At 34.9% G+C, this 20,461-nt stretch overlaps 1 non-coding gene across 1 annotated transcript; it reads left to right on the top strand.

Moving 5' to 3' along the window:
- Positions 1-13,997: 13,997 nt before the first annotated feature.
- On the top strand, positions 13,998-14,104 carry LOC135965813 (U6 spliceosomal RNA). The gene has a single exon (XR_010578926.1). It is a non-coding gene; the product is annotated as a U6 spliceosomal RNA (small nuclear RNA).
- The last annotated feature ends 6,357 nt before the right edge of the window (positions 14,105-20,461 follow it).

Below are 20,461 nucleotides of genomic sequence, written 5' to 3'. Positions count from 1 at the left end.
TTTTTAGTCTTTAAGTTTTCTGGGAGTAACTTATAAATTTCACATAGCTGCAATGTATTTGGATTCCCTAAGCTGATATTCTCTCACTTTATTTTTTATTATAAATAAAACAATTTCATGAGACAATTTTACAAAGTCTAAACTTCTGTCTCTCCGCTCTCCTATGACTTTACCCACTCATTACCCTCTCTCTCTTTCTCTCCCTTTCGCTATTGTTTTCTCCTCAAATGATGAAACAATATGAGTACCTAAATATCTGTATGATAGTAAGTACCAAGATGTTATTGCAAAAAGATCTCACGGTTTTGGCTTATGTGTGGTAATCTGTTTCCACGCTCACCCAGGCTAATAGGAAAGCTCTGTTCTATTTGGTTATGCAGGGACCTTCGTCCCCATTTTCTTGTGGCTGTGTTACCCGCTAGGACATTGATCTCATTTTTACTCTAATTTCTGCATTCAAGGTGAAAAGTGCTCACTGCCACAATCACATTGCAGACCATAGAAAGGGAGCAAAGAAGAACTCATGAGCAAGCAGCTTTCCTTTAATTTGCAGATAGTCTGAAAAGTGACCACATCAGATATGCTTACGTCGAATTAAACTGAAATCTAATCACATAAACACCCATGACTGAAACAGAGGCAGAGAAATCTACATTTTAGATATGTTTTATCTACAGATGTACTAATTTGCATTTGCTGGGGCGCTGTAAAATCTCTGAGTGAATTATCTTTCTTATGCTCCCTGAATTTGAGCATTTCTGCCCATTTGCAATTCCAGAAAATGGTCTAACTTTGTTCGTTTGAATATTGTGTCCCCAAAGCAATATCATTTTCTGGGAAATCCGAAATATGTTGACCTGTATCATTTTGGATTCTATTTTGAATTACCTCTGTTTCATATATTGCAGCTGTTTAATCACTTGGTACTTTATTATGAATGACTTCTTCATATCTTTCTTTTTACTAATTATCTGTAGATTAACCTAACTTTCTACTTTATATAGCCATTTCATTTTAATCTCAATGGCTAATCTACTCAACATAAATATATACAGATATAAAATTATGTTATTTAAGTTCTATTTTTCTTATTTCTAAATGTTTCAATGCTTTTTTTCATAATGTGGCCCCCTTAATGGATTTTTGATGTATGCATATATATTTATTTTTAAATCTGTCTAAACTACTTTAATTTGAAATGTGTTGCTGTGAATAATTTGGCTGTGGATTGTGTTGGCAGTCTTATTTACTGAGGATAAGCTCTTCCTGTGCTCTGACTTGGGATGATTTATTTATCTTTAGAGCACTATTATCCGTGCTAACTGAGTGAGGTTTGACATGAACTTTGCGGTTGTGCTGTGGAAGGGAGCTTCACTTGCTCCAGAGTGTGAGAGTCAAATGGGTCCAACTCTTGCTCACTTGCCTGCGGAGCCTCACACCCCTCTGGGTTGGCACTTGCTTCTGCTATCGCAGGTTCCAAGTGCAGGCTTGTCTGGCTTAGCCCTGCCAGCTTCATTGATTCCCACCCTTGCCCTACACCTCAGAGGCCGAGCATAGGACCTCTGAACCACTGAGTATTCCATGGGTCAACCTATCACCTGGGACACCCAAGTACCCCACCTGGTTAACAAAGGTCAAGCATAAACTCACTGTCACTGCTGCAGTTGGCTGTCACCTGCAAGTGCTACCTACAGGCCTGGAAGTCAGCCTGCACAGTCCATCACATCTGCTGACAGAAGTGCACAGTGCTTGGGAAAAAGACAAGCTTCTTACTACCTCTGCTCTCTGCTACTATCATCACCCACATCATCCCAGCTACACAGGAGGCTGTGAGCCCACTCACCTGCCCAGTACTCGACTACTACAACTGGTATTTGAGAATGCCTTGGCCCTAAGGCTATTTATCATCAAGAAAACCACACTGAATATTTGCCGCTGAAGCACCCCAGGAGCGAAGCCAAATGACCTCCATCAACATACGTCCTAGTCACAGCCTGAAAAAAAAAGTCCTGCCCCAATGAAAGTAAATTGAAAAGTAAGAAGTGAATGTTTCTTCAGGTGTGAAGAAATCAGTGTAATAATACTAGAACTATGAAAAAGCAAAATGTTATGACATCTTCAAAGGGAACACAATAATTCTCTAGCAAGGGATCCTAAAAAAATGAATTTTTGAAATGATATGAGACATTGTCTCTATATTCTACATTTATTTTTGTTTCAGTTCTACTACGTGAACCAGAGATATTATCAGTTCATACACATTATATTCTAGGATGAAGCTGCTGAACCAAAGATACAGTGTGAGTGTAAATTGCTAAGTTTGCTTAAACATAGGGTTTTGCCACAAACGTTTAGTTGAGTTTCTTTTTTTTCCCTCTTGTCCCTACCCAAACTTTTAAAGCAAGGAACTAGACAGTAAGAAAATACACACACACACACATACACACACACACACATACACACACACACACACCCCCAAACAAAAAATCTTTGTACTCTCTCTGTGGTAGTTGTAAACATATGTTTGGCCTTTTGGTGGCATTTATTTTTAAGCTTCATCTTTCTTATCTAGGATCATGGCCTCATCTCATGAATTTCTGTAAGCATGAAGCTTTAGGTTTTCTATTATTGGTACAGGAATAGGCATGTTTACTCACACTTAACACTATGTTTTTAAATAATTTTTAAATTGAACTTCAATATGCTCCTTATTTTTTAATTCAGTCTTGGGCGCTTCACCCTTGTGAATGGGAAGGTTCTTATGAAAGAGGCTTCACTCTGCACTCAGCTTTCTTGTCCTTCTATCTCTGCTTTGTGGGGACACAGTACCCTTTCCCTACAAAGAATGCACCAACCAAGCATCTTGGGATCAGACAGCAGCCCTGACCAGACAACCAAACATGCCAGTGCCTTGACTTTGATCTTTGCAGCCTCCAGAACTGTAAGAAAACTAATTTCTGCTTTTTATAAATGATCCGGTCTCAGATATTTTGTTATAACCGCACAAACTGGACACCTTTGTAATCTCTCTGTATCCGTAGAGACTGTATGGTCTGCTTTCTCTGAATGGCTGCATCCTATGCTAATGTTCTCCATTGAGGCTTTCTTGTGGAAGAAAAATTAAGGACTAGCCTTGTTCACATAGGAGTAATAATTAAATAATATTATTAGAGGGTAGATACTGAGCCACAGGCTGGTACTTTCACTAGATTAGCCATTCTTGTGTGGATTTCCATGCAATGGAGGTTTAGCCCCATTGCTTTCTTTTTTGGGGGGAGGAAATCAGGACCAAAAGTTGTAAAACTTTTACAAAAGAGGCCTCAGTGGAGAGCACCAGCATAATGAGTAAATCCTTTTTTTTTTTTTTTTTTTTTTTTCCCCAGAATAGGGACAAAAGCAGAAATCTGGTTATCTTTAGAAACAAGTTACAATATATGTTAATCAAATATTTTTGTGGATTTTTTATTCCTTTGTTTGTAAAATGAGCCAAAAATGACTTTAAAAGTACCTTTCTCCTTTCAGTTTCTCTGAATCATAGTAACTTGAGTTTTTGTGGTAGATTAGTTTTGTGCAGTCATCCTATGTAGGTAATTTAATATCAAACCTATTTAGTAACAGTATAATTTTCAGACCAATAACTACAGTGTTATTTATGTAGGCTTAATATGCAAAATGGTTGTGTTTTGAATTATGACCTAGAAAAATTAAGCTACAATCTAATGATTTTCACTGACATTTAATTCCACAATAACTGATTACAGTATTATTTTTCCATTGTATATTTGAGCCCAATATAACTTTATAGTGTTATAAATAATTTAGCTCTTTCTTAGTGTTTACTTTGGTATATCACTATTCTATAGTATTCATGCATTGCACTTATATTTTTTATGTTAACATATCTCATTCTACATTTTAATCACCTTCTTATATTCTTTAAAATTCAAGTAGCATATTAATTTAACTTTATTGGCATAATTTATCTACATTATTTTCTCTTTAATTTGTAGAGGTGGAAAGAAACATTTAATGTATTCATGTTACAAATTGATGTCCAACAAATCTATGCTATAGAAACAATAAATAATGAACTAATTTCTAAAAATTATGGCAGTAATTTAATTTCATCTTAAAGTGAAATTTTAAAAATAATATTCTTGATGTTTTAATAATTTGTCACTGATTTTTACTGAACTCTTGTCTAATTTCAATTACACATGTAAAGTTTACACATTTAATGAACAAAAATTCTATCATATTTTGAAAAAAATCTGTCATAAAATTTCTAGGTAATTTCCATGAAAACATATTTACCTAAATTTTGCATTAAGAATACAATTTATAAGGTTAAAAACTAAAATGACTACTCTTAAATTAATGCAGCAATTATTAGATGGTCCAACAACATCCTGATAACATATGTAACAAATTTTGTTTTATCTTCAACTGCTGTTGCTTAAAGCAAATACTTCTTTTAAATATTTTGATATTATAATTTAAATATTTTTGTTGTTTTTAAATATCTCCTTGTTTGCTATAGTAGTAAACACTGTACTGCTCCTTATGTCTATCTAAGAATGCCCTGATTTAGTTTATTTGTAACACTGAGATACATAATTTAGAATGAAAATGTGTTTACTATTCAGTTGTTTCCAAAATATTTATTTAATAATAGAAAATGGTATAATAGTTAATATACATTCAATATATATTTACTTTGGGAAAACTTAAAAGGTTTTGTATATATATTATAAAATATGTATAAATAGGAAGTTGTAAAGTTATCAGTAATAAAATTAATAAAGTAAATGTAAAGAATATATATTGATAACTCAATGTTATAAATGAGAAAAACATGTTTTAGGTGTCAATGTAAAAAATAAAAAGAAAAATTAAATAACTCATGTTCTCTGATACCAGTGTTGTAAGGCTCATTAAACATGGGCAAATACAAAATCCATAACCACTTGAAAAAAAAGCCAATAAATAACAGCTCAAATTGACAATTAAAAAGATTCTCTAAAATCCTTGTAAACATGTCTTATACTAGTAACATATAGAGTGGGAAATATTGTAAAAATGGACAACTGATGAACTATTTACTTTTTTGTTTATTTTTTTGAGACGAAGTCTTGTTCTGTCACCCAGACTGGAGTGCAGTGGCGCAACCTCGCCTCACTGCAACCACTACCTCCTGGGTTCAAGTGATTCTCCTGCCTCAGCCTCCTGAGTAGCTGGGATTACAGGCAGGTGCCACCATGCTTGGCTAATTTTTGTATTTTTAGTAGAGACGGTGTTTCACCATGTTGGTCAGGCTGGTCTCGACTCGAAATCCTGACCTCATGATCTGTCCTCCTCGGCCTCCCGAAGTGCTGGGATTATAGGCATGAGCCACTGAGCCTGGCCAACCTTTTTAATAGTAAGAAAATATATACTTACTAATGATTTATTTGGAGAAAAGGAAAACAGAATATGATAATAGGTTAGAGATACAGCCTAATTTATTAATATATATTGTGGCTGATAGAAATAAAAACAAGAGGAAATAAAAAAATCATGGATTTATAGAAGACATTGATGATATATATACTTTCAGAAAATTTAACACAATAATACTAAAACTATTAATATTTATTTTTTTTAGCTGGAGATTATATGTACAAATTCTAAGTGTATTTTTACATATCCTGATCAGATGCCAAAAAAAGTTCAAATTAAACCCTCTTCATACTAGCATGAAAAAAATTCATTTCAGAATTTTAGAACATAGGTTCAGTTTGGGGGGAAAAAAAAAACAAGCAAGCAAGAACTAAGAGAATAAAACAGTAATAAAAATCAACAGGTCTTTCCAATCCTGGGCTATCTGAACTATAAAAGTTGAGCCAAAAAAATAAAAAACCCAACATATTTTAGTACTTGTATTTAGAGATTAGGGGCCTGTATTAACCAAAAATTTATGTATATATTAATTGAGGCTCTGATAAACAAAATACTATTCAGATGATTCTTCTTAAATATCTCAGAAAAATACTGCAAATGCCAGAAATATTGAGAGGTTGAGATTGGCATGATGGAAGCCCATTGTAATAATTTCAGGTGTCAAAAGTGAAACTTATTATTAGGGTTTAAGTAAAACAAATATGATGATAATGCAGTTTGAAATTTAGAATATATTGTATGCTTCATTGTTTAATAGTTCCAGAGAATTAGGCAGTAAGTAGAGCATACATAAAACCTTCTTAGACCTCGATATTGGACTAGAAAATCTTCTCTCTGGGAGTGAGACCATTGCACATAAAAATTTATTGGAAGTGTACAGTAATATTTTATAGGAAGAACATTTTTAATAAGTTAATTATTTTACTACTTATTCTCTAAATATTAACAATAAATTGCTGTAAATTGAAAACCAAAAAGCAAATAAAGAACAGTATTATTGCAAAATGTTTGTTATGCCAAGTCTAAGTTTTATTTAAAAAGACAAAATATCAAAGTTCAATGATCTAGCAAAATTTTAAAAAAGTACTCGGTATTGATGGGACGTATCTCAAAATAATAAGAGCTATTTATGACAAACCCACAGCCAATATCATACTGAATGGGCAAAAACTGGAAAAATTCCCTTTGAAAACTGGCACAAGACAGGGATGCCCTCTCTCACCACTCCTATTCAACATAGTGTTGGAAGTTCTGGCTAGGGCAATCAGGCAAGAGAAAGAAATAAAGGGTATTCACTTATGAAAAGAAGAAGTGAAATTGTCCCTGTTTGCAGATGACATGATTGTATATTTAGAAAACCCCATTGTCTCAGCCCAAAATCTCCTTAAGCTGTTAAGAAACTTCAGCAAAGTCTCAGGATACAAAATAAATATGCAAAAATCACAAGCATTCTTATATACCAGTAACAGACAAATAGAGAGCCAAATCATGAATGAACTTCCATTCACAATTGCTTCAAAGAGAATGAAATACCTAGGAATCCAACTTACAAGGGATGTAAAGGACCTCTTCAAGGAGAACTACAAACCACTGCTCAGTGAAATAAAAGAGGACACAAACAAATGGAAGAACATTCCATGCTCATGGATAGGAAGAATCAATATCGTGAAAATGGCCATACTGCCCAAGGTAATTTACAGATTCAATGCCATCCCCACCACGTTACCAATGAGTTTCTTCACAGAATTGGAAAAAACTGCTTTAAAGTTCATATGGAACCAAAAAAGAGCCCGCATTGCCAAGACAATCCTAAGTCAAAAGAACAAAGTTAGAGGCATCACGCTACCTGACTTCAAACTATACTACAAGGCTACAGTAACCAAAACAGCATGGTACTGATACCAAAACAGAGATATAGACCAATGGAACAGAACAGAGTCCTCAGAAGTAATATCACACATCTACAGCCATCTGATCTTTGACAAACCTGAGAAAAACAAGAAATGGGGAAAGGATTCCCTATTTAGTAAATGGTGCTGGGAAAATTGGTTAGCCATCAGTAGAAAGCTGAAACTGGATCCTTTCCTTACTCCTTATACGAAAATTAATTCAAGATGGATTAGAGACTTAAATGTTAGACTTAATACCATAAAAACCCTAGAAGAAAACCTAGGTAATACCATTCAGGACATAGGCATGGGCAAGGACTTCATGTCTAAAACACCAAAAGCAAAGACAACAAAAGCCAAAATTGACAAATGGGATCTCATTAAACTAAAGAGCTTCTGCACAGCAAAAGAAACTACCATCAAAATGAACAGGCAACCTACAGAATGGGAGAAAATTTTCTGCAATCTACTCATCAGACAAAGGGCTAATATCCAGAACCTACAAAGAACTCAAACAAATTTATGAGAAAAAAACAAACAACCCCATCAAAAAGTGGGCAAAGGAGATGAACAGACATTTCTCAAAAGAAGACATTCATACAGCCAACAGACACATGAAAAAATGCTCATCATCACTCGCCATTAGAGAAATGCAAATCAAAACCACAATGAGATACCATCTCACACCAGTTAGAATGGCAATCATTAAAAAGTCAGAAAACAACAGGTGCTGGAGAGGATGTGGAGAAATAGGAACACTTTTACACTGTTGGTGGGATTGTAAACTAGTTCAACCATTGTGGAAAACAGTATGGCGATTCCTCAAGGATCTAGAACTAGAAGTACCATATGACCCAGCCATCCCATTACTGAGTATATACCCAAAGGATTATAAATCATGCTGCTATAAAGACACATGCACACGTATGTTTATTGCAGCACTATTCACAATAGCAAAGACTTGGAATCAACCCAAATGTCCATCAGTGACAGACTGGATTAAGAAAATGTGGCACATATACACCATGGAATACTATGCAGCCATAAAAAAGGATGAGTTCGTGTCCTTTGTAGGGACATGGATGCAGCTGGAAACCATCATTCTCAGCAAACTATTTCAAGAACAGAAAAGCAAACACCGCATGTTCTCACTCATAGGTGGGAACTGAACAATGAGATCACTTGGACTCAGGAAGGGGAACATCATACACCGGGGCCTATCATGGGGAGGGGGGAGGGGGGAGGGATTGCTTTGGGAGTTATACCTGATGTAAATGACGAGTTGATGGGTGCTGACGAGCTGATGGGTGCAGCACTCCAACATGGCACAAGTATACATATGTAACAAACCTGCATGTTATCCACATGTACCCTAGAACTTAAAGTATAATAATAAAAATAAAAATAAAATAAAATAAAATAAAAAAAAGAAAATTGGTCTTTAAAAAAAAGTACTTAATTAAAAAATGTAAAAATTATAGAGTTTAGTTGGTAATACATACATAAAAAGTTTTAAACTGTGTAGAAGTTTTTTTTATAGGACAAGTCTTATACTGTATGATGTCTAATAAAGTCTTATTTTTTGAAGACAAAAATAATAACTTTTTTTTTTAAATAGGAAAAGGTATTTTATATAAATATATATTAGATGGTGTCTTGCTCTGTCGCCCAGGCTGGAGTGCAGTGGCGCGATCTGGACTCACTGAAACCTCCACCTCCAAGGTTCAAGCAATTCTGCCTCAGCCCCTTGAGTAGCTGGGATTACAGGCGCACACCACCACACCCGGCTAATTATTGTATTTTTAGTAGAGACAGGATTTCACCCTTGTGGTCAAGCTGGGCTAAAAATCCTGACTTCGTGATCCACCTGCTTCTATCTCCCAAAGTGCTGGGATTACAGGCATGAGCCACTGTGCCCGGCATATTTCTTTTTTTAAAATAACTAAATTTTATGGTAACTATTGTAAAGTCTAAATCGAAAAACATATATAAACCTATTTGGATTCAAACAAAGCAGGAACATAAAAATACCAAGTAAGTTTTGATTCTTGTGAAAAATAAATGAAATAAATGAAAGTGTTGTGAGAGACCCAACCTCTGACACTATATTGACAATGAATGCATAGCTAAGGACCAAGTTCCATTAGGGTTCAAAAAGTAAGTTAATTGCTTTTTAAAAAATATTCTTACATGTAGAAATTTAAGTCTAGATGTGGAAGAAAGGGGAGGTTGTAGAGGAAAAGTAAACATTTAGTTTTTCAGACGCTGCCTAGAATGTACAGGAGCCTGTTTTTTGAGAGTCTGAAACACTTACTTGTGTTGAACTGATCTATTTTATTAAGGTTAAAAGTGCTAGAAATCTACTGGAAACAAAATAAGAGAAAGAAAAATTAAGAAAAAGACATTAATAAGAATATTTAAAACAATATAGCCATGTATTTGTGAGGGCATTAAAAGTACTTGTGTTACTTCCAAACTAGAGATTGATTAATCCAAAGAAAGCCTCAGAGATTTTTGTTCTACTCATGTTAGACTAGCTATTTTAAACTTATCTTTATGCTTCACACAAACATGAAACTTAAATTGAGTATGTAGTAAAAGGAAAATTCTGGCTGGACGTGGTGACTTATGCCTGTAATCCCAGCACTTCGGGAGACGGAGGCGTGCGGATCACAAGGTCAGATGTTCGAGACTATCTGGCCAACGTGGTGAAACACCACCTCTACTAAAATACAAAAAATTAGCTAGGCGTGGTGTTGCATCCCTATAGTCCCCGCTACTCAGGAGGCTGAGGCAGGGGAATTGCTTGAACCCGGGAGGCAGAGATTGCAGTGAGCTAAGATCGTGCCACTGCACTCCAGCCTGGTGACAGAGACTCCATCTCAAAAAAAAAAAAAAAAAAAAAAGAAAAAGAAAAAATCTTTTTGTTAGTTTTGGGGAGTAAGAAATGCCAGGTTGTGTCCTTGAAATAATCGAGGCAATCTGGGTCAAATATTTGTCTCAGCTTCTCTAAGGAATATTTCCTGACTTAAATGTAGGGAGATAGGAGCAAATATAATCTTCCCACGCAAAGAAGGCAAACATCAAATTTCAGACAGTTGAGGTGGCTTCAGATTGGGATTCAGGTACCAGATGCAGGAAGCCAAGGAGAACGAAATCCAGAAAACTAAGAGAATTTTCCTTTTATTTTGAGAATTTTTTTTTTTTTTTTTTGGTCTTTTGAACTACATGTGCACATAGTGACACCTGAAGAGACTGGTAGAGAGCAGCTGCTGGTCGGAATGCACCTGAGAAGATCTGAGCGATTGCACAGAGAGTAGAATATAGCAGGGGTTTGGTCTTAGCCAGAGCAGAGATTCCTCAAGCACCCCAGACACTCATTTGAGGGTGCATTACAGTTATACCCTAGAAGTAAAGGCTATTTTCTATTGGGGGTTAAAAAAGCAAACAAACCACAAACCAATCACATAAAAAACCCTTTCATATTTCCTTAAAAAAATAACTATACCAAGGCATTGGTAGAATTAATGAGAATTGCCAGAAATTTAACTATCTGCCAGGAAAAAATAAGCCAAAATTAGTTATAGAAAGGCCTCTAAAATATATCTTCAGCAATGTAGATTAATAAGTTATAACATATACAGAAAATCAGAATAAAGTGATTGATAATGAAAATATAAAATAATAAACATAAAGAAACCCAGAGGTGATCCAGACATTACAGTTAGCCAATAATGTTTAAAAGAAAGGAAAGATGTACAAAATAAATGATAAGATGGAATATATAAAAAAGTACAATATATATTTTAAAAACAAAAGTTAATACATTATTGCTGGATATAAAAACAAACTCGGTAAAGAAAATAAAAATAGCAAATTGAAATAGTAAAAGAAATGTTAAAAGAAAGTGGTGGATTGCAAAAACATACAAAATAAATAAAAAAGAATCAGAAATACAAAAATAAAAATTGAAAAATATGAAACAGTAAAAAAGAAAGAAAAGAAGTAAATCAAATCTACTTGTAATTGGATTCCCAGAGGAGAAGCAAAGATAATGAGACAGAGCATTATTTTGAGAAATAATAGTCAAGAGAGTTCTATATTTGATTTTTTAAAATCAACAGATTCAAGAAGTTCAGCATATTTCAAAAACAAATAAAATCACTGTATTAGTTTGTTATCACAGTGTTACAAAGATCTTCCCAAGACTGGGTAATTTATAAAGGAAAGAGGATTAATTGATTCACAATTCCACAGGGCTGGGGGTCCTCTGGAAACTTACAATAATGGGGGAAGGGGAAGCAGGCATATCTGAAAAGGTGCAGGCAAGAAAGAGAACCTGTGAGAGCACAGGGAAAACTACCATTTCTAAAACCATCAGACCTCATGAGAATTCACTCACTATTAGAAGAACAGCATAAGGGAAACTGCCTCCGTAATCCAATCACTTCCCTCCCTCTACACGTGGGGATTACAATTCCAGATGAGATTTAGGTGGGGACACAGAGCCAAACCATATCAATCACAATTACAAACAAAATGACTGTTATAATACTAACAAACATCAAAGACAATGAGAAAATCTCTAAAAGCAACTAGAGAAAACAGTAAGAATCACTAACTTTTAACAGAAACTATGAAAGACACAAAAAAATAGAAAGATGCCTTCACAATTATAACTGGGAGAATTATTTTGAATTATCTTCAAAAATTAAAGTAAGAATATTTTCTAACAAAGCTGAGGAAATTATTAAACAGTTTTCTTCCTTTACAAGAAATAGTAAACATGTTTTCAAGTTAAAAAATAATGATTTAATATAAGAATGGAGAGGTAAAAAGAAATACATGCCACTCTGGAATGGATAAAATAATTGAGTAAATATCAAAATACATTAGCTGTTTACATTTTAAACAACAGCAAGGCTGGGTGTGGTGGCTCACACCTTTAATCCCAGCACTTTGGGAGGCCAAGGCAGGTGGATCACTTAACGTCAGGTGTTCAAGAGCAGCATGGCCAACATGATGAAACCCCGTCTCTACTAAAAATACAAAAATTAACTGGGTGAGGTGGTTCATGCCTGTAATCCCAGCTACTCGGGAGACCAAGGCAGGAAAATAGTTTGAACCCAGGAGACAGAGGTTGCAGTGGGCCCAGATGGTGCCACTGCTCTTCAGCCTGAGTGACAGAGCTAGAGCCAAGACTCCATCTCAAAAAAACAAATAAACGAAACAATAGAAATATCTTGTAGAGTTTATAATACATTTAAAAGTAAAATGACAAAAAAAGCAACACTGAGAAATAAATGGAAATTGTTGTATTTTTTAATATAATAAGAGAATACATTTAAGATAAATTAGATATACATATATTTGGTAATTTACAAGGTATTTGCTAAATATGGTGATACTAACAATTATGATAAATATTAGTAAAGGAGAAAGTTGAATAACCAAAACTTGATTAATGCAGAAGGAAAAAAAAAATGATAGGAAAGGAGAAAACAACAAAACAACACCTAAAAACAACAGCATCGACCACAGAGGAAGAAAACAGAACATAGAGAAAACAAGTGATAAAATAGCAGACCTAAACCAAAATACGTAAATAACTGAATTAAATGTAAATGGATTCATTACTACTTCAACCAAAACACAGATTATGAGATTGAATTAAAAGTAAATGCAACTACTTACTGCTTGAAGAATACCTGTTAAATAATGCAATGCTGTAGGTTGGAAGCAAACATATACAAACCAACTGACATGTCTTTATTACAAAAAAGATCAAGTGGTCCTTCAGAAAAGTAAATGTGACAAACATTAAAGAGAACTATTTCATAATTATAAAACGGTCATTTCAACAAGAAGATATAATCAAATTTTGTATGCACTTAATAATATCTTTATTTTAAGTAAAGAAACAGGTGACAGAAATTTGTGGCTTTAAGTGCCTATGTTAGAAGTAAGTGAAGCTTGAATATCAATAATGTCAGCTTAAAAGTCAGAAATAAGATGAGAAGTTCAAGTTTAAAGAAAAACAGCAGGAAAAAAAATTTAAATGAGAAAGCATTGAGATAGAAAACAAATATTCTGTAGAGAATATCAGTAAAGTAAAATTTTGCAGCTGTAGAATGATATTACAAAACCTCCCAAGACGGATCTAGAAACAAAAGAGAGAAAACAAATTATCAATATCTTGAACAAAATAGGATATTCATATAGGTTTTACAGTTAATGAAAGAACATTGATGGATATTATGAATAATTTTTGCCAATAAATTTGAAATTTCAGATGAAATTTACAAATTAGTTGAAAGTTAAAATTTACCAAAATAAGTACAAGAAAAAATAATCTAAATATTATCTTATATGTAACATAAATTAACATTTTTATTAAACACTTTCCTCAAAGAAAATTCCAGCACTGTGTAAGTGTAACGACACAACTCTATTTCACAAGTCAGAAAAATGCCTTTATTTCATGTTAGTCTTAATTAAATTTAGTGAGCATAGAATTTTTAATTGGCTATTATGTTACATCAACAAATGGAAGATATTTAAATCTTCCTCGGTTTCCATTGTTGCTGTTGAAAAATCAGCTTTCAGTGACTTGTTCCTACAATGTTAATGTTTTTTTTTTCTCTCTGTTAATGTTAAGAATATTCTTTTGTACTTGCTTTGACAGCACACACAGTAACATTTGCAATGTACAGGGAAGATTAACTGACCTGCTGCACAAAGATGACACACAAATTTATGAAGATGGTTCTTTTTATTTTCCTTAAATTTTAGGTAATTTCCCAATGATGTATATTTTCTATTTTTTTTCAAAGTCTTTGTCAATTTTCATAGTTTCCAGGTTTCTGCCAAAATTTTCCAGTTTGACTTCTATCTCACTCTAAATAAAAGCATGATTGTTTTATAGTATGTGTCTGATAAACGCAAAAAATTTCCTGTTGAATTCTTCTATTGTTTATCCTGTCTTTTGTTTCCTATTTATGTTGACTTGTAGACTAAAGGTCCTCATTATTTTGGCTGGATGCTAGACATTATGGTTTAAATTTATTTTTAGAAAAGCAACGTTTGATGTATAGAGTTTTTAAAATCTCTCCTAGGAGAATTATTTTATTCTGTCATTTACTTTGTGTCACTAACAATAGATCATCATTTTAATCTAAACACATGGCTTGAGATTTTGAAAGGACGTATCTTTTACTTCTGGCTCACCCTACATTTTAAAGTGTAGACATATGTGGTTTCAGTTGGCCTCTCATTGTACCTCTTACAAAGCATGAAATGCTACTAGAGCCAAAGTGGTCGCATGCCAAGCTGATGTCTCTGTATTTTTGTCTTTCCTTCAATCATGGTCTGATACTCTCAGTATTCAAATGCAATGTCTCCAAAACTGAGCCCTTCTTTTCTTCATAACTCTTTGTCCTCTTGTGCTTCACTATTTGGGGAGTGGTGCTACTCTTTACCTGTCTTACAGAAGCCTATGACTAGAAATCTTTGTTTACTGCCCAAATTGTCACCGCTCTAAAAAAGAAAAAAAAAAAGAAAACTGTGTGAAATCTGTCTTTGATAATACAAATACTCATGTTTGCTTTAACTTTGCATAATTATTCTCATTGATTTTCTTATCTTTCAGCTGCTCTAAATGCAAATATAATTGTATTCTATCCCAGTTCAAAATCTTGAATAGGTTTTTATTGCATACAAGATGAATACACTATGTTGATCAATAAAAAATAGTTTAGCTTTATATCTTATGAGAAGATTCCTGAATCTTACTGCCAGTTTAAATCCAGACTCTACCTTTTATTCTGTTTTCTTCTACTATATGCTTATCTTCTCTCTCCTTCAGCTTTCTAACATATACAATGGTACTTACAGTAACTAACATATATTTATGCTCTACTTTCTGCATGTTACTACATGCTACAAAATTGAACACAGATATTACTTCCTGTATGACATATTTATTTATTCCTAAAGTAAAATTTTTTCTGCATGTTCTTCCACACTGCTATGCCTTAAAAAAGGTCACAATTATTTTTTTTAATTTTAAAAATTATATTTATAGCAAAGTCAACTTGTATATTTATGTATGGATTCTAAGGCAAAGTTGAATAAAAGTTTAAGATAAAAACTCACACAGTATTCTAGCTTGACATAGTCCTCTTTGGGGTATTCAGTGATTGCACCGAATGTATGATTTAGCTCTGCTCTGACACTCAGAAGCACAGCTAGACATTCAATTTTCTGTCTGAGCTCTTACAGCATGATTGTCTCTCTCTCTTTTAGAATACACTAGGCATAATACCAAGCTGTTGAATTTTACATGTTTTTCTATCCTGACCACTTTATACTAGAAAGTCCTAATAAATGTCTATTGAAAAAGTGCATGAATGAGTGAATGAATGAAGCTCCAGAAGAGACAAAGCCAAAATGAAAATCCAAGACATCTTTGCATTCAGGAGCTAGAATTATGTCTCACATATTTGAAGAGACTTCAAAAAATTCTCATCCCGTCTTGCTTCCATTTTCACCTTTTGGAGTTAAAAAACTGAAGTCTGGACTCATTACATTAATTTCTTTAAAAATTACTAACTGAGATTCTATTACTATACACACAAGGCACTATGTTAAGTGATTTTCAAATTAAATGTTAAGAAATATTTTCTGCCCTTGAGGGGGGATTGAGAAGCTGCAAATGAGAAGATATTTTCTAACCTAATAAGACCTGACCTCTTTCTATTTCTTTTACATTGTAAGTACAAACTGGCCATCATCTTCAGGCTCATCTCTTTCTTGCAATTATCAGACACAGCTAGGAGCAATTAGCTGACATTTTAAATATTTTACATGGGCATTCCCATAGTCAAACTCAAATGTTCATTTCATATAGCTTCCATGTTTCAACTTTTCTGGTTGTAGTTGTGCCAGTTGCTTTGCTACTGCATGCCAGAGGTTACCATTTTATCATCCTCCAATAACATTTCCCTTGCCATTTTACAGCCTTCACTACTGACAGACTTTGTTGCATTTTTCAACTTCTGTCCACTAAAAGTTATGAAGTGAATGCCAAATATTTTAGATTTTTTGTTATGGCAGCATCCCACACTAGAACAATTTCTGATGCAGTGGTTGCTGCATAGCAAAACTTCTGAAACTCAGTGCCCAAAGAAAGAAAAACAGTACCTGTTTTGTTCATACAAATACACAGATGAACTGGAAAGTATTCTGTCTGGTACTATGTGAAGAATCCAGCAGTCTCGCCTGGGATTATTCTAGATCAGCCAGCTTACCAACACAAAATTTAAGAGAGTCCAGACAAAATCAACAGGACCATTTACATGACCCACAGTTAATTGCCAGCTTCTAAGAGAACTGAGTAGAAATTTTCAAGAGCTGTGCATGTGATCTTTTGACTTATATGTAATTGTTAGAAATTGTTTTAAGTTACTGATATTTAGGAGATTTTGTTTTACAGCAATGGCTAATTCATTATTGAAATTGAAACATTTTGAAAAAAATTTTATTCTTTAATAAAAGTTCCTAAAATTAGAGGCTAACGCATAATAAAACAATAGCATCAGCAACAATAATAAAAACAAAATAGGCCTGTAATAAATATTTAATTGGGAGGCTTGGCGTGGTGGCTCACGCCTGTAATCCCAGCACTTTGGGAAGCCAAGGCAGGCAGGTCACGAGGTCAAGAGATCAAGACCATCCTGGCCAACATGGTGAAACCCCATCTCTACTTAAAAAAATACAAAAATTAGCTGGGAGTGGTGGTGTGTGCCTGTAGTCCCAGCTAGTCTGGAGGCTGAGACAGGAGAATCGCTTGAACCCGGGATGCAGAGGTTGCAGTGAGCCGAGATCGCACCACTGCACTTCAGCCAGGCAACAGAGAGAGATTCTATTTCAAAAAAAAAGCAAAAACAAAAACAAAAACAAAAAAAAATTAATTGGTGAATGTATTGGCCAACATAGCAGTCTTGAGAGGGGTTTACAGAAGAAAATAAAAGTATAGTTTAATAATCATACCTTATACATTAAGATTTGCCCAAATGCTTACATGTTAAAAGGCATTTTGATAAAACACAAACCCAAATTAAGATAAAAAGTTTTGATAAAGTAGCAATAGATATATAATTTTTAACATAATGATATATTTAACATGCTGAAATATTTCTACCAAGGGTTTTTCTAGGCATTTTAAATATTTAAGTGAATGTAAACACTTTACAAAGAAATAAAGTTTAGAAACTATTTTTTAATCATTTATAAACCATAACTAGATTATTTTAAAAATAAATCTATACATAAAAGAAGAAATAATTTTAAAATAGCACATCTCCAAGCCAAAGAACTGACATAAGAGGTTTGCATATTTTGGATCCTGATTTGTCTCCAACATGTAGTATTTGGCCTACTACACAGTAAGTGCTTAATCCTTTTTTAGTTGAATAAAGAAATCAATTACAAATAATGAAAAACAAAAGCCATGAAATACTGCGTAATTTTTTGTCTCTTTTCTGGGAGACGGCTAAAAATTGATGTTTAATTATACCTAATATTTTCAGGAATGTGGAGAAAAAAAAATCTTTTCTTTTTTTTTGTTTGAGACAGAGTCTTTCTCTGTCACCCAGGCTGGAGTGCAGTGGCATGATCTCAGCTCACTGCAACCTCCACCTCCTGGGTTCATGCCATTCTCCCGCCTCAGCCTCCAGAGTAGCTGAGACTACAGGCGCTTGCCACCACACCAGGCTAATTTTGTTTTTGTATTTTTAGTAGAGACGAAGTTTCACTGTGTTAGCCAAGATGATCTTGATCTCCTGACCTTGTGATCTGCCCGCTTCGGCCTCCCAAAGTGCTGTGATTACAGACGTGAGCCTCCGCGCCTGGCCTCAATAAATATTTTTTATGTATGGCAGACATTTAGTAAAACTCTAAATTTCTCAAGGCAGAGTGTACTTTTATGGAATGCATTAGTCACTGGTTACTTTCTAGGTGAAAGAAAAATTAAGCTTAGTTCAATTTAATAACATTTTTTGATGTTTTTATAATTATAATTTGAAAGCTACAAATTCTATTTCATTATAATTTTCTGTATATATTAACACAATATTTACATCATTAGAATTCAATTGAATTTAAACACGTTTTTTAACACATATAGTATAGGCTTTTCAATAAAACTTCTAGTGCAATGTTTCCTAGAAAGGATTACAACTGTCTTTAGATTATTATTTATACATATGCTGAGTAGAAATAGCTGGCTGAAACACGATGAGTGTTATGCATCTAATTTTGAACATGTCAACTTAAATTTCCTCATAATTTATCCTTTTATGTTATCCTAAAGCATGTTTTATTCATGGATTCACATAGCACTGTATTGGTTCACAATAATTAATAGAATATTTATAACAATCTGGAAAACTTAAAAAATATAATGTGCTTGCAAATTCTGTTTCTGCATGAAAAATGTTAATAATGTTATCAGGAAAATAAATCACAGAAGCAAAAACACTGCATTTGTTATTTGATAAAAACTCAACTTATTATCACACTTACAAATACAACCTCAGGACTATCTCCTAACTGGTTGATGAGAGTCACTCCCAAACAATATCTCTATACTTATAATGTTTTCACCAACTAGGCAAACGGGGCTTACACAATGTGGTTCACCTTGAGAATAAACAGTGTACAGCTGGCCACAGTTATCTATTACAGCAAAATTATCCCTTTCGCTAGCATTTATTAAGAGCCTAGTTACATAAGTCATTTTGTTCTTGGTATTATAAAACTACTTAAAAACAACAGAAGATGTCAGAAGTTTCCACCATCCTCTGTACAGCCATCAAAGGTAATTAATATTTTAGCTAGACTGAACTAAGTCATAAAGCAATAGGTAAAAGCATTTTTGTGTTTTGTTCCTTATGAAATAATATATGTGTACCAGAGGAGAAGACATAGAAAGTGCACAAAAATACAAAGAATAAATTCACTAGAATACTGTCACCCAGCAACAGTCATAGTTAATGTATCTCCAGGATTGTTTTCTGTTTTAGTATTTGAGATAACAGTATATATTACATCATAAACATATCTCATGTAATTAATATTATAATGAATTTCAATGTAAGAAAGATTTCTAAAAGTGAATGTTTATTGCAAAATTCGTAAAGCTGTATAGCATGGAGGTTAAATTCACACTAAGGAGTCAGTTGGAGGGTGTCATTCCTTACTCTATCTCCGCCAGCTAAGTATGTGAGCTTGGACAAACAGCTCAACTTTTCCTCTTTCCTCACCCCACACACCCCTGACTCCAGGCAACCCCACACCCACCAGATGACCCTGTCCCCTGGCCACAGGAGGCAGGAGCAGGCTGGAAAGAGCAGGCACTGCCCCCAGGAGCAAGTCCCAGGACAGCCCTGGGAGGCCAGGCGTGGTGGGGCAGGGGATGGGCAGCCTCCCCAGAAGGGGAAGGGGTGCTCTCTACCTCCACCTCCTCTTCCCATCTTTCTGGCCCTTGGAAGTAGAGGTGCCAGTGAGGAGGGTCACGTCTCTCCACGGGAGCGATCTGATATTTGGTCCAAGCCCTAAGTGAGGCTGGGAGGTGCTGGCCTGGCTCCAGAGCCTTCCAGCCTGAGCCCCTGCTGGACACATAGAGGGAATCAGGGAGGGAGGGAGCACTTGGGAGAAGCCATGAGGAGGGGTAGGCTGGAGACAGAGTAGCCTTAGCAAGAGCTGCAGGCCATGTGCAAGCCCAGACTGCAGGCCCAAGCGGGACGGGACACCGCCAGGCCTCGGGCAAGGCCATGGTCCTGTGGAGCCATAGGGAAGTGGCAGCCCATGGAGCTGTCTGGCGGTGGAGCTGGGAGGCTCAGGACACAGTTGATGCCACCAGCCTTTGGGATCTCCCTTTTACCTGCTTTGTGACCTTGGACAAGGATCCTCTCTTGGAGCCTCCGTTTCCTCATTTATAAAATGTGGACAGACACCCACCTGCCATGCAGGGCTGTCATACAAGCAACTGCCCAGAGTGGGGTCTTAATAAGCAGGGATTGTGATGGCGTGGCTCCTACAGTGGGCAGGGCCTCCTGACACGGCCCTGGGGC

Source organism: Macaca fascicularis, chromosome 10 (genome assembly GCF_037993035.2).
Source record: "Macaca fascicularis isolate 582-1 chromosome 10, T2T-MFA8v1.1".
Lineage (NCBI taxonomy): Eukaryota > Metazoa > Chordata > Mammalia > Primates > Cercopithecidae > Macaca > Macaca fascicularis.
The sequence above is the reverse complement of the archived record's forward strand: the minus strand, read 5'-3'. Positions and strand labels throughout refer to the sequence as shown.